Genomic DNA, 14,463 nt, shown 5'->3' on the forward strand with positions numbered 1-14,463 from the left:
AAAATGGTTTTGGAATAGAAATTGGACACATTGAAGAGCTTTTTTCAAATAATCAAAAAGTATTTACATTTGGACGATCGAATGGTTTTATTTTCCACCGAATATTTTAAACAATGCAATGCAAAGAAAAAGGGAAACTTTTCACCCACTTCAAAACTGCTAAGTCGAGTAAATAAGAACCAAACTTAATACGCTCGATTTCGCAATGATTTATGCCCAGCAAAAAAGAAAAAAAAAACTTCACCACCAAAACGTCCCATTTACGGGGCGCGTGTGCCTCCGGAACTGGGCTGGAGTATAAATTACAATTTCCTAAACCTGCCAACATTTATCTCTTTATTAGCGTCAATTAAAAACGTTAAATAAATTATCCCCGCTCACATGAGACGAGCGCTTCCATCCCTGGTGCGCGGGGGAAGGTTCCTGCTTACGGAGCACGGACGACCCTTTAGCGCATTTTTCGTCACGGCTGACGGTATCAAACCCCAGCGCAGAGCAGAAAAGTACCCATCAGGCTCGGCACAAGAATCTGTCTCATCCGCATTACGGTCGATTCCGGTCGAAAGGAGCTGGAAATGCTTCCAAAACTGTGCCATTCCTGACTCACACAACGGGGTCTCCGTCGATTAGCGCTCAAGACAAATGACCACCACCGCAAGGAACCCTTTTTTTCTTTCCTTAAGCTTATGGCCATTCCCAACATTGCCAAGATGCGTGGTTTGGGATGTTTGGGTTGGCCCGTTTTTTGATGCCTTTGTTCCCTCTTTCGTTCTTCATCGCGTAACATTTTCATTGCTCTGCTTCAGCGTCTCTCTTTTTTTTTCATTCAAGAAAAAGATTTTGGGCTCGAGCTGGGCTTAAGCTGTGGAACTTAATCGTCGTGCGTAATGAGCCGTACACATTTTATCCATTTTTGCAACGACCAACCAAGCATCACGAACTATGGTGATGGGTCAAGTTAAGGAACGAGTAGGCGTGAAGCATGATCGGTTGACGGGGGGGGGGGGGGGGTCTAAGTGTCCAATTAGCTCACACATTACTGAGACATTACATGCCCGTCCCGGAAGGCTGCACGCACGAATAAATTAAAAATTAAAATCTTGATTAGCTGTGATGAGATCTATTTTTCTTTTTTGGAAAATAACCAACGAACTTAAACATTTTATAAATCTAACTAATGTTACTGTTAAACGATGCGTATAAAACCAAAGAACCAACTGAAGTGCTATCGTGCCATCCATAACAAAGAGCACCAATCCACCATACAAAAGATTGGTCATTCATTTTCACATTAAAATGATGCTCGTGGGAACTAACTCCCTTTCCCGATTCATTCTTGTTGGTAGTTAACAAAAAAATAACACTTTACGGAGTTTTTTTCCCTCCAAACAAGCAGTGCTTCAAACCAAACCAAGTGAATGTGTCAAATTGGTGGGGTTGACTGCTCAAAAGCATTTGACAAAAAGCCAAACCCACACTCCTCACCACACGCATGCAAAAAAAAAAAACAAAATGGGGAAGAAACCCCCCCCCCCCCAACACCGTTGGAAAATGAAACCACCGATCTTCGGTCCGTGTGCTATCGTGATCGAAGGCATCAAAGAAGGCGACACGGCGATTAGATTGCGGTTTAAACCGTTTTGGGCAAACGAGCCGTGAACTCCTACGATGATGCTGTTGCTGCTGCCAGGGAAACCACGCAAGTACACGTACGAAACACATCCGGGGGATACGGTTCGGTGCGTCTTATTGGAACACACCGTTGTTTGATCGCACATCGTTTCATTCGATCGTGGATGTTGTTCTTGAATGGCACAAACCCTTTTTTTGTTCGTTTGTTTGCTGCAATATATCAGAGGCCACCAACAAATACGTTGCAGTGTGTGCGTTCTGCTTGCTTAGAGGTCTTGTGAGGGAGCAACAAAAAAAACCACATGGTGGTGGGACACCGAAAAATCACAACCGATCGATCAGGAACGGTTCAAACGACCGTTTCAAGTAATGTTACTTCGATGTTTTTTTTTGTCTTCGTGTCGATGTTTTTTTTATTCTAGTTGGAATCGTATTCGGTGTAGCCGAATATGCCGCAACAACCTTCAAGGACACACTACGGGTTTCTTGGATAGGGAAGTCATCGACCGAAATTGCAAACAACTTTTACCGACCGCTAATGCGCGTTCTTAAGACATATTGACGCACCATGATGATAGTTTTTTTTGGGGGTTGTTTTATTGTAAACTGACTAGCGCGATTGGCGTCAACAATTCGGCGCTCGCTTTATTGTGTAGTTGAGATTATAAACAATTGGAGGATAATAATTTCACAGGCTATTATACTGTCTTGAGACCGTCCCAACTGCTGTTCGTATGTAAACAGATTGGCAGGTATCGTAAGTACACAATAATGCGTCATTATCCAGATAAACTTTAAATTCATTATATGAGTTGCATGAGCAGTTGAAAGTTATAGAATATTTCCATAACTGCAAATATTCTTGACATTATGGGTCAGTAGTTACAGAACTACGATATACAACTGATGATGAACTGATGATGATGAACTGGTGATACAACTACGTGGTATCGGCAAGTCTAGTAAACCATTCGATGGCCGGCTTGGCTTTAGAAGATCGTTAAGTCAAGAAGAAGAGGAAATGCTCAGCATGTGCAAAGACATTCACATTGTAATACTGTTAAATGATCCCACAATTTAACCACCGCTACATAACCCGTTTTGCTACCCACAATCCTTTCCTTTGTTGCGTTTGAATCAACAACAAATGGTTTATAGCAATTTCGCATTCAATTTAGATTATTTATTTTCATTTCTCCTTAAACCAGGCAAACAAAAGCCGCACACAAACTCTTTGTTCGCGGCGTCGCAAATGTTTGTTTATGTTTAATCACCCATTTATTTATGTTACATACATCATAAACCATCGGTGCACTTTGTTGAGCAAACGAAAAGGGTTTTCGGTGTGACACACAAGAACTGCACACACCGAAGATTGCTACCAGTCCCTGACGTCATCTCGAGTGCACTCGGGCACGTACGGACCGGCGGACGAAACCTGCAACAAGTTAATCATCGCCATTTCAGCAGAAATATGCCACACTTTTCTTCCACTGTTTCGGTTTTTGTTGTTTATATTTTCTTCTGGTTGATGGTTTTTGCATTATCGAAAAGCAGACCACGACGGAGTTTAACAAAAAAGTAAATCAATCTTAAGGCCACACTCTGTCAACCTTCTTTGCAGCATTTGTTTGCTGTGTGAGATGCATTCAGAGCACTAAACTTGAACCCATTTTCGTGTGTGTGTGCTCTTGGCAGCAAATGGATTTCGCACGCACAAATTTCTTTTCTCCATATTGGTCAGTTGGCTGATGAGATCACCAGTATGAAGCATTTTCTGTGCGGTTTGTTTGTACTTTGTTGCAAGCATTAAGAAAAGAGAGAAGAAATTGTTCCAGATAAATACAAAATCAAGAAAATAAAAGCAGATTTGCGAGCGATTTTTCTTATTTGAAAGGGGAAAGACGCTATTTTTCACAAACAAAGAAATAATAGCTAATAAAAAGGAGAATGGGCATACAGCAAGCCACACAAAAATTAGCCCGGATGCAAATAATAGGCCTTTTTTGTTCAAAAAAGTACAATGCCCTAAATATCTTTATAAAAAAAATCCATCAGTCCTTGCCTGAACTATCCCAAATGATTTTCAAACAAACAAAATCACTGGACAGTCCACAGATCAAGTTACCAAGCTGTACTACGACGGTCGGGATTAACAAAAGATCACACAGAACACCCTCCACGAGCAGGACATGCCAAATCACAAACCAAACAAATTAAATTTTCCCGTGCCGCACAAAAAAAAAAACTGCAGTGCGCTTTAATGAAATTTATCGCATCGTAAACTGGCTATGGCTTACTGCTGCTACTTCATTAAGAATAAGTCTGTAACCAGACACGGTGAACGGTGTAAGAAGAAGGAATTATACCCGGTGCGTCGTCCCCTTCAAGTAAATTGCAGCCCAGTGGGTCGAAATTCTTGCATTCCTTTGCAGGAGAACAAAGTGCAAAACTGCTCAGGCACACATTAAGGCAAGTTCGCACAGGAAGGACAAGATCCGGGTTCCGTTCCTGCTAGCATATGAACTGCAGTTCTTTTTCTTGAAATAAATTTTCAATTAATTCCACTCTGCATAACCGGCCGGACGCGCTTTATACTTTTAAATATTCCCCATTTGTCCCCGGACGCTGTTCGGCGGGTGTGTGTGTGTGTATGTGTGCTTCCATCCTTTCGCCTCGCGGTACTCGAACTACACTATGTTCTTGTCTGTCGCTTGCACATCACCACGCAAAAAGGGTTTTGCGGAAAAGCAATATGAAATGATGCCCGGCGTGCGAGCTTCAAGCTTTGAATAAATAATTACCTAGCGAACGCTGAGCCCCTGTGCGCATCGAAGCTGGAAGCATTCCGGATAGCAGCCAAGCAGCTGCGCATAAGGACGGACCTGAGGTAACTCAATTCATTACCGTAGAGTTTTCAGAAGTTCTTTTTCCGGGAAATGGAGCGATAGAAGAAATTGCTGTGCAGGCATCCTTTCCCAAGGGATTCGTTGTTTGCGAACCATTCCACGGTTGTGCCAAGTTCCGCGCGATGACGTCCATTAAGGACGACACATGTGGAGCGTACCCCCACCTTTGATGAATAATTATTGCATAAAATATTATTCATAATTACGGACACTTCACCCGTCCGAACCGGGAACGGGCAGGCACGGACAGGACAGTGAAATAGTTTTGCAAAAGATGTGCCCGGGTGAGTTCTTGGACGGAGAGAAAATGGGGGTTTCTTTTACGTGCCCAGAATTCTTGCAAATTCCGACGGATCTCAGCTGTCATGAAGTTGGTCAGAGCGTACACATCTATGAGGAAGGAAACAAAGTCCCAAACGGGTACGAAAAAGATGCATGGAAATGTACAACATACATCACCTCCGCTCTCGCCTTATCCACGTACCGAACAATGTCAACAGTCGCATAAATCGGCAAGCGGCTGCATCCGCGTGACAATTGATCATTAATCACCGGAAGAGTGTTATGATCGGGTTTGTCAGCTGGCACGTGCACCAACAACAACCACACACCCCAAAGGTGATTCATACGCCATTCATTAGTTCCCATACGCATGTGGAACGCGTTACTAGTGTATGCGTGTGTGTGTGTGTGCTATTGTTAACATTGTCAATTTTAAGTTGGAAATACGTTCGGTGGGTACGCGGTTTCGGAACTGCATTCATGCTCATGTACCTTTGTCCGGTTAATTGCTTCATCCTACGCAGCCGGGCCTCGCTTAGCGGTTTTAGGGTGCGATCATGCATCGATCTTGAGGAACAATGCGCAACATTCATCGGTTCATGGTGAGCGTTTAGCGAGGAAAAAAAACGGAATGGCGCCATCCTCCATTACGAGCTGTCAATGATGGTTGTATGGCATTGTGATTGGCATTTCAAAATCAAGATTATTTATCGCAAGCGGGAACAATTTGTACAGTGAGAGTTGATCTTTGACCTGACCTGGTTTTGGAGTGAAAATGATTTGAGTTCCAGTGGGATTATGACTAAAATTTCACAGACATCGTTGTATAATAATGTTTTCCTTTATTCTTCAAGAGAAGGAAAAGTCAAATGGGTTTAAGGAAGAATTAAAGGCACGGAAAGCGCACAGCAAAAGATCATTCGCACTTGGAGCTGTGCGCCGTGTTGTGACGGTCAGGAGAGCACGAGGGCGCAGACGAAAGATAAGAACATAAAAATTGATAGAGGATAGCAAAAAAGGGTCGTCGAGGGAGGCGATGAAACTGACCTGGGCTTGAGTGCGGCGGGTTTCTAAAGGTAATAGACCCAGCAGCTGACAACGTGACGGTTACGAAGGCAGAGCTGAGCAGGCAGTACCCCAAACACTTTGCGCATAGCAAACCGCGTAAAGGTCCTCTGGACCCGCTCAATTCGAGACGCAGCTGTAGAAGGCGACCAAATTACTGCAGTATACTCCAGCGTCGAGCGCCCCAACGAGCAGTAAAGAGCGCGCAGGCACAGGAGATCGCGGAAATCCGAAGCCAACCGATGCAGACTTCCAAGAGTTTTGCTAGCGCTAGAGACAACGTTCTCTATGTGACTAGCCAACGTCAGCCTAGAGTCGACAACAACGTCCAGATCCTTCACACAGTCAGAACGTGTTAATGAAGAGCCACAGAGAGAGTAACTAAACATGACAGGATTTAGAGAACGGGAAAAAGGATGTTATTTGACATTTATTTTGACATAGAAGAAGAAAGTTGGATGAGCATCAAGAAGAGAAGGCGAGGAGATGGTTTTGAAGGAACACACAATCATAAAAAGTTTTGATAGATCGATAGTTGATAGTTATCAACGTAATTAGTTTTGTTCTTTGAACAGTCATTAGGTAAAACAACTTATGTTCACTTGCAGCATATATTCCTCCTATTTTGTACGATTAACCCATTTTTCTGTTGGCAATCTTTCGCTTAAAAGCATTCTCTCCTAATTAAACATAAACATCATCCACACATAATCATCCCCCGTCATTTTCTCACACCCAAACGCATGTGACTTAACTTAGCACCTTTCGCCAATAATCCCATCAATGCTCACCGAATGTCCAAACGATCCATACACACCTACATATACAACCCCGAAAGGGAGCGGATGCTAGTCGGATGCCATTTTACGACTCACGATTTGTAAGCCTTGACACATCTCGCCCCCAAAACCAGAAATGCACGTTGTTAGCGTTTTATGTTTTCGGTGCAATAAAAACCATTCGCATATCGAAAAACAGACAGACCAAAGACACTTCGTGTACATAAAGGTTTTGTTTACCTTTTCCATCCGCTCAACTGATGGGCTATTCGATACAGGAAGATGTAACCAGCATTATCGGGCCGGAAGTCACACGCCTTCAAGAGACTACAAACAGTCTTTAAAGTAATGCAGTTTTATATTGTTTTTCGCTACGGTTTGCAAACATTTAGCACAGCTTCACAACCGTTCGGTGTGATTGGTTAAATGTTACCGGTGCCGGAGTGCATAAAATGAAGCTTTCCACAGTCACGATTCCCACGTTTGGGTGAGCATTTTATCGTACGAGAAAATGTGTGTCATTTTACTGGCGCCGTCTGGCAAACGCATGGGTGTTAAGTTACTTTAGTGGGTTGGGTTTTTTCAGCTTAAACGTAGCCTAGGGACCGTATGCAACCTGAGAGACACGGATTGCGCGTCTGCAATCGTAACAAGCTGCAGGCTAAGTAGTTTTATGTTAACTGCTTTTCTATTTCCACTCTAGGAAGATCCATTTACCTTCCCCGTAGTTGGCAAGAGTAGTCGATCGTACGATCATATGATCGTCTGAAGTGAGGTAGCGTTCGTAGCTCTATAAAAAAAAACGTCCCTACCAAACAAACGCTCACCGGAAAGGTTAACCATTTTCTGCTCGAATCGACCAGATGTGGCAAAATCGGGACGATTACATGCGATCAACAAGGCACAACCAACACCCGGTGGGTGTGGTTGGCATGAAAGTGGCAAAAAAAAAAAAAAACATTGCAACACGGGCTCTAAAATCGTGCGAGTGATTTGTACGATTTAAAAATAAACAAATCACCCCGGCGTGACGTGATTAGGACGGGTGTGATCGCACAAAATCGCCCTAGACGATCACGACGATGTGAACGTACAGCGGGTAGCGACAGAAAGAGAGAGAGAGACAGGGAGATCAACGAAGCGCGTCTCGATGCGGTGTTAATATTTGTAAAATAGTCAAGCGATAACAATCGGTGTCAGTAGAGTGAGATAAAGAAGTTCATTAGCTGTTTTTATAATCTGCGCACTACATCTCGCCGAAAAAGTCCATATATTTTCGTCCACAAACAGCACCGTGTCAGTCAAATGTGCGCACTTCAAACGCGTAGGTGCGCATGAGTGTGTGATTTGCTGAAAAACGGCCGCCAGTATGCGGAACCATGCAACCAACATTTCGCTATCACCTCCAACACCATCGGTAGGCAGAATGTCAATGAAAATGTCACCCTGTGCGGTGGATTGTGAGGATGATAGGGATGGAGGGAGGTTACGGAGGCATCGGGACACCCCTTCCTGCCCATAGTACAGGCGAGTATCTTCATCATCCGCCCGCTAGCTGCACTCTGACTGACAGCAGACTGACGGACGTCGTTGCCGTGTTTCTGGTGTCACTTTTCATCCCCGTCTCTTGCGACGCTGATTATGCAACCACATCCTCCCAAACCCCCAAACTGCGCTACAACCAACCACCGTAATGATTTGTGTTGATGTCTATTTTCTCTACATACCGTGGCCGACCTTTGGTCAGAGTGTGTGTATGTGTGTGTTGGTGGTGTGATGAGAGAAGACACACGCCAAGGCCTGCATAGCCAATCGGTTGCCATTAGGATGCGGAAGTCGTGTTGCTAAAATTGTTCAAATGTTATTTTCGTCTATGGCAAGGAAGTATATAACCTCCCGATTGCAGAGACTTCGCGTGCCGCACGAAAAGATTTAACCGAAGCGTACAGCAAGACGAGGGGGCAGCATCGAAAAGTACATTGTAATCATGTTCAAACTTTTTTCTTTGCTTCAGGTTTTGGCACACCGGTTCATTTAATCAACATCATCCATCCATTGCAAAGATCTGAAGCCTAAAGTGTGTGTTTGGGGCCTTCGGAAGAATTTTGTCACGCGATGCGCACCCCTTTGCATCCGTTCCGCACCATCGGTAGGTTTCTTCGACCCCTTAGTACGGTCCTACACACGGTGTGTGGGGTTTTGGATTGGCGGATCACGGTTGACACGGTTTGTTTGATGCTTGATGCTTCGTGTCATTGACCGGGGATGCGTTTGAGAGGGTCTGCGTTACCTCTGCGAGTTCTAATGGGGCGAATAACGTCAATGTCTGTGTTAGAAAAAATAAAATGTTTCCTCAAATATGGCGACGAGAGTAGCAGAGCAAACAGGTGCATCTGTCAGGTGAAGAAATCTAACGCTAAAGTCTAGAGAAAATTTTGCTAATGTCTTTTTTAATGTGCACGTGATGTTTCCTTACTCACCGAAAATGTCTCAAAGCTCTTAGCTACTCAAGAAAACTCGAGCAACTTATAAAATTTAAATAGGAGCTGCTGAAGCAATTGAAGAAGAGCTTGAAGCTGTTGAAGACCTTTTGACCAATTTCGCAAATTCAATTACTTAATGGACATCAAAAAGTATGTTTTGTCCCTATCAATTCTGTGGAAGAACAACAGATACACTTTACATCTCACGAGAATCGCCATTAAAACCTTTTCCTGTCCATGTTCTCGTTAAAGAAAAACGTCAGTAAAATATGGGTTATTTTTCACCCAACTACTGGTGTATATTGACAACCACTCGAAAATGCTTCTACCCGATAGCAAAAGCCTCTCAACCTTCAATTACAGGTAATGTCCGTTACCATGTGTTGTGTACGCAAACGATTCCCCTTTCACTTCCCTGTCGTTCACCAATGACGCAAAACACGGCTGTGAGAGGGTAAAAAGGATCATTGGATTTTGACCACCATCCCAATGTTTCCTAGCTAGTTTCCTCACTTCCTCGAACATCGGGTAAAACTAGGGGGGCAACCGAAAACACCAGCAACCGTCAAACAATTCCCACATGTTGCGCCTGACAATCCCGTGCTACTGGTAGCAGCAGCTAGCGCACCCAAAACACAGTACACCAGCAGCATCAGCAGCAGCCGGTGGAAAATTGCACCTATTTATAGCGGCCGAAACAACACCACATACCATCCTATGCCTAGTGTAGACACTCTATTTGTGTGTGTGTTTGTTGGGAGGGGGAGTGAGTCGCGCTAAACCGAGGTACGAAATTTACCATGCCCGCTTCAGATGAAGAAAAAACGAAGGTCCCTCCCGACGAGCTGGTAGAAGAAAATGCAGTGCGAGATGATGCCGAGGAAAAGTCGGGGCGGACTTTGATGTTTTTCGGTACATGCAAGTGCGTAGCTAGATGCGTGTGTGTGTGTGTTTTGTGATGAATTTTCACACTCATACACCTTTGCCGCTCCAATCATCCCAATCGCCCCTTCACCGGTTGGGTGGTCATCCAACACAAAAACAGCTTAATGAAACTTTGCCACAGCATTTCAGCATCATGCAATTCCGCGTTGTTGCATTCAGTAGGCACACGGTGGTGTAGAGGAATTGTTAAGAGCACACAGAAAACACACGAAACGACCAAACACAACAGGGATATGCATATTTTGACGGTTCGTTCGTTCCGACCGCTGTCAATTTCGTTTATTACAGGTTGGTCTTCTCAATCCGGCGCACAACCACAATAAACGTTAGTCAGACTTACATTTAATGGGGTTTGATGAAATATATGGCAGATATATTTCGGCGCGATTATAATGTTCAGCAAGGTGATAAAAACCAACGTATCTGTCTGTCTTACTTGCCCTGCTTCCATGTTTTGGGTTGCACGAGATGGGAAAAGAAATGCGATAGCCACATTAATGTCATCGAAATGAAAACACCGAAACCCGAATTAATGCATTCGCACAGTATGGTGCGGGTGTGTGGTAAAGGCAGCGAGCTAATAAATAATATCTGTGCCAGTTGAGGACAATCCGACAAAGGGTGGAGATCATACCTGTTTCGGAGTATGTTTCTATGGGAGCAACCTTTTTCTTTACGCTTGTTTGCATCGCTAGAACACGACTATTTATGCGCGTCATATTTTTATGGGATTGTTTTGGTTCAATTGCTGGGTGCTCTTTTCTGGTCTGCTGCTAAACCTTCGGAAAAGCAATAAAGATCATTTCAGCCAAACGTTTGAAATAAACGACAGCTATTAGGGCGCTTGTCACAATGCACTGCAAAACCGGTGGTATTTCAATAAGTTTCGGAAGGCACATCGTTCGCTTACTGATGCCGTGGCTGCACTAACTCTACCCACCGTAGACGGGGGTTCGGCAAGCATGCAGATGAACCACGTCGTACCGACTTCTCGGCCATTGTCTTGCAGCACGGTGGTAGACATTGAAATTTACGTATCACAAACAAGACAAAAAGATTTATGAAGTTGTGCAGCGATGGAGATGTGAAGAATTTGTTCATAAGTTCACCCCACACACGCTGATGCATGCATTCCATCATTTTGTTGAACACAACTATTATTTCGCTTGTTAGCAGCAGCTTCTGTACCATCGCTTCTAGCAACTAGCGTTTCTATTTATCCAAACCCAGCCACCCGCCCAAACGTGGATAGAAATGGCAACATCTATACGCACTAACAACGCTCATAATTGAAACAATATTTTCCCATAAAGACGTTCCCCCACGCAGCATAACGGGCGAATTAAAAACTCGTTAATCTTTCCGTTTTTTCCCCCCATAGAACGCGAAACAGGTCCCCAGTATGGTACAGAGTACATGCCCGGATGGGTGGGTGTACCCGGGAGTCGCTTTCGCTTTAATTTATGTCCTCCGACACCGGAGCAATGCAATGGGACATGCCAACGTTAAACGTACTCCTGTTATTTCCATCTCTCCTGTCACTGAGACGACCGACTGACGGAAGGTGTCAGACACTCGTGCAAGTGGTACGGAGGAGAGAATTTCGGAACAGACACGCCGAAGAAAATCCCTACACGGCACACGGTTTGCACCCACGATGACAGGAGCGATGTGCCAGCCGGCGTATCCCGCTATTCTTGGTGCATTCTTCAGTGTCGACGTGCCGCAACAACGCTACGGTTGGGGAATTCTTGCCACCACAAGACAAATCGACCCCAGAACCCTTGCACTGGAGACGGGAGCTTAGCGTAAGAATGCAATAATTGTCTCAGGGTGTACTAGCGCCATGTCTCACGAAAGCCAAAACGATTTAAAAAAAAAAAAACTCCAAAACCCGTGACGTCGAAGAAAGTGACGTTGCTTGGCACCGAGAGTGGATGTCAATGGTTCGGTTGCATTGCAAAAAGGGATAATTGCCTTCCGGTTGTCACGATCACGTGTGCACAGCTGGGACAGATGGGATATGGCACGCTCATCCGTGTCATCCTACCCAACATCACACGTTCTCGGGGCAACGGGGTGAATCGTTTCTGCAACGCTCTTTTGTTTCGAATGATCACAAAGAAAGTAACCCCTTTTTTCATTCCAGCGTAAAACGAACGATCAAAAAGTAACAACTAAGCACAGGATTGTTCACCTGTGCAAATTTTCACCCAGGTAACAAAGGGGGAAACTTGCAAAGCCGACAGAAAAGGAATCCTCCATCATTAGAGTGATTCGCCGGGCGTGAATAGTGTGCCGTTTGCGCCTGTATGGCGCGGGCAAATTGACGGAACAGCATCAGGCACCTAGGCAACTATCTAGAACAATAAGTTAAATCTTCGGGCACTTTCTTGGGGTTTGTGATGATTAAAACTAATTTTCCACACTCTTGAACTGCGGGCTGGCGGTGTGGAGTAGCAGGACTGGGGCGGTGTCTGAGTCTGGAAACAATTATATATGTCGGCAGACGGTAGTTATCCTTGCACAAAGCTTCGCTATGTAAACTACAGCTAAACATCGTCGGATGAAACCAACCAAACACAATCTCCTGTCTAGCTGCTGCTTTGAGCTTAATCCAATCAAAGAACAACAATCTCCCGTCCGGGTGTACATGTACTATTGAAACCCTTTTTTTGTAGTAGAGAAAAGTCGGAATTGCTGCTCGAAATAGAACTCTTCAAATATGCAACACCCACAGCGAGACCTTGGAAACGGTGCTACGAAAACACGGGCAGAAAAGCACACACCGTACTCGAGTAATAGTGTTGTTTCCGCGAAAATCATATTAACTTCCTAAAGAAGTTCCTTAAGTGAGGCGTTCCATCTTCCCGTGCCGGCAATAGCCGGCATCGCATCTAGGTGGTTGAACGAGAAAAATGAAGATAATTTCATAAAACTCCCCATAGACGCATCTAACGGTGAGGCCAAACGTTTCTAATGCGCCAGGCATACTCGGCGATGGCGTCGGATCTGTGTCTGCCGCCTATGAAAACGAGTAAAGGACGAAAGTTTCTGTCCTTTCTGTGTTGGCTTTCCACTTGTCTACTACTGCTGCTGTCTATCGGGACACGCACACACACGCGGCCAACCTGTGAGCGAGCAATCGCTTCCATTCCTCCAATCGTAACGAACGGAAACGACTCACTCGTCAGCCCGGTGAGGAAAGTTTTACTCATCGGAACGATTGTGTCCCACGAGACAGTTCGCAAACCCTTCCGCCTTTCCACATTCCATTTGCTGCGCATAACAATCATAGACCGGGAGACACAGACACGTACAGGCACAATAAAATCAAGGGTTTCACAGATTGGTTTCATTTCCCCGGACTGGGAGTGTTTCTTTTCGGTGTCATTAACTAGTTTTTATTCTCACATTTCTGGAGGAAGGCTCAAGCAAGTTCGCAGGAAGAAACAGGATGTGTAATGAATGGTAGTGGATTCTGTGCTACTTTGGAGCAAGTTTTAACTCTGTCAGGATAATTCCCCTCCGGGTCGATCAAACGTTACCGTTGAGTAGGGCAAACAGAGGGTTTGGGAATGATGGTCCACTGAGACTTTGCGCTGGCATGCTAACTTTTCTCGTCGATAGTTTTGAGCTTCAATCGGGCACGGAATTTTCCACATCAACAGATTACAAATGGAACGGTAAGAATACGCTTTAAGAGTACCTTTTTAAATGTGTTACACAAGCTTTTGATCGTTACAAAGTCTATTATTTCTATTATTCGTAAATTAGTTCTAGAAAGCTTTAGAAGCTTAGTTAGTTAGTTAGTTAAGCAATTTCTGTAATTAAATTGTTTTCATTATCGTAAATTGGACTAACACATGTATTTGTTATTTTATGAGTTGTTTCAAACCTTTCTTTAAGTGAAGCTTTAGAAGCATTTCTTGCTATAAATTTGAGACCTGTTCTAGTGTTAGTAACATCAAGTCATAAAAAGAAAACTTTATTTTGCTTCTTATAATTTGGAGATACGCTCCAAATTCTAAGTCCGCAATAAAGACTTGCAGAAATTAGGTCAAAATAAAATCAAACCAAAATCTGTCTGAGTACTCCCGGACAGGCCGAGATCGCAGCTGAGGAACGAAGGTGCGAAAAATGACAACCGATCTTGTGTTAAATTTCGCAGGTGCAGATGTAGAAAAAATCCGGTGATAATTTTCAAAAAATTTCGTTGAACCAACAGCGTTTTGTTTTTTTTTTCTTTTCAATCAATTGAATAACTGAAATCAATTAAAGAAAAAACAAAATGTATTATTTTTCTATAGGTAATATATCCTCATATACTCATTTCTCATATACTAAATAAATAAAACTAAATTCGCA

The 14,463-nt window shown here is 43.9% G+C and overlaps 2 protein-coding genes across 2 annotated transcripts in view; one reads left to right on the forward strand and one right to left on the reverse strand.

Moving 5' to 3' along the window:
• The window catches only part of LOC126562844 (elongator complex protein 5), a 561,590-nt gene extending 557,980 nt beyond the window's left edge, over positions 1-3,610 (forward strand). The window contains exon 4 of the mRNA XM_050219435.1: positions 3,599-3,610. The gene's annotated coding sequence lies outside the window, so the exon portion shown is untranslated. The remainder of the gene's footprint in view (positions 1-3,598) is intronic.
• Positions 1-14,463, reverse strand: part of LOC126561845 (division abnormally delayed protein) — a 131,619-nt gene that overhangs the window by 69,148 nt on the left and 48,008 nt on the right. The gene's annotated exons all lie outside the window — the stretch shown is intronic.

The sequence above is a fragment of the Anopheles maculipalpis genome, chromosome 3RL, assembly GCF_943734695.1.
Source record: "Anopheles maculipalpis chromosome 3RL, idAnoMacuDA_375_x, whole genome shotgun sequence".
NCBI lineage: Eukaryota > Metazoa > Arthropoda > Insecta > Diptera > Culicidae > Anopheles > Anopheles maculipalpis.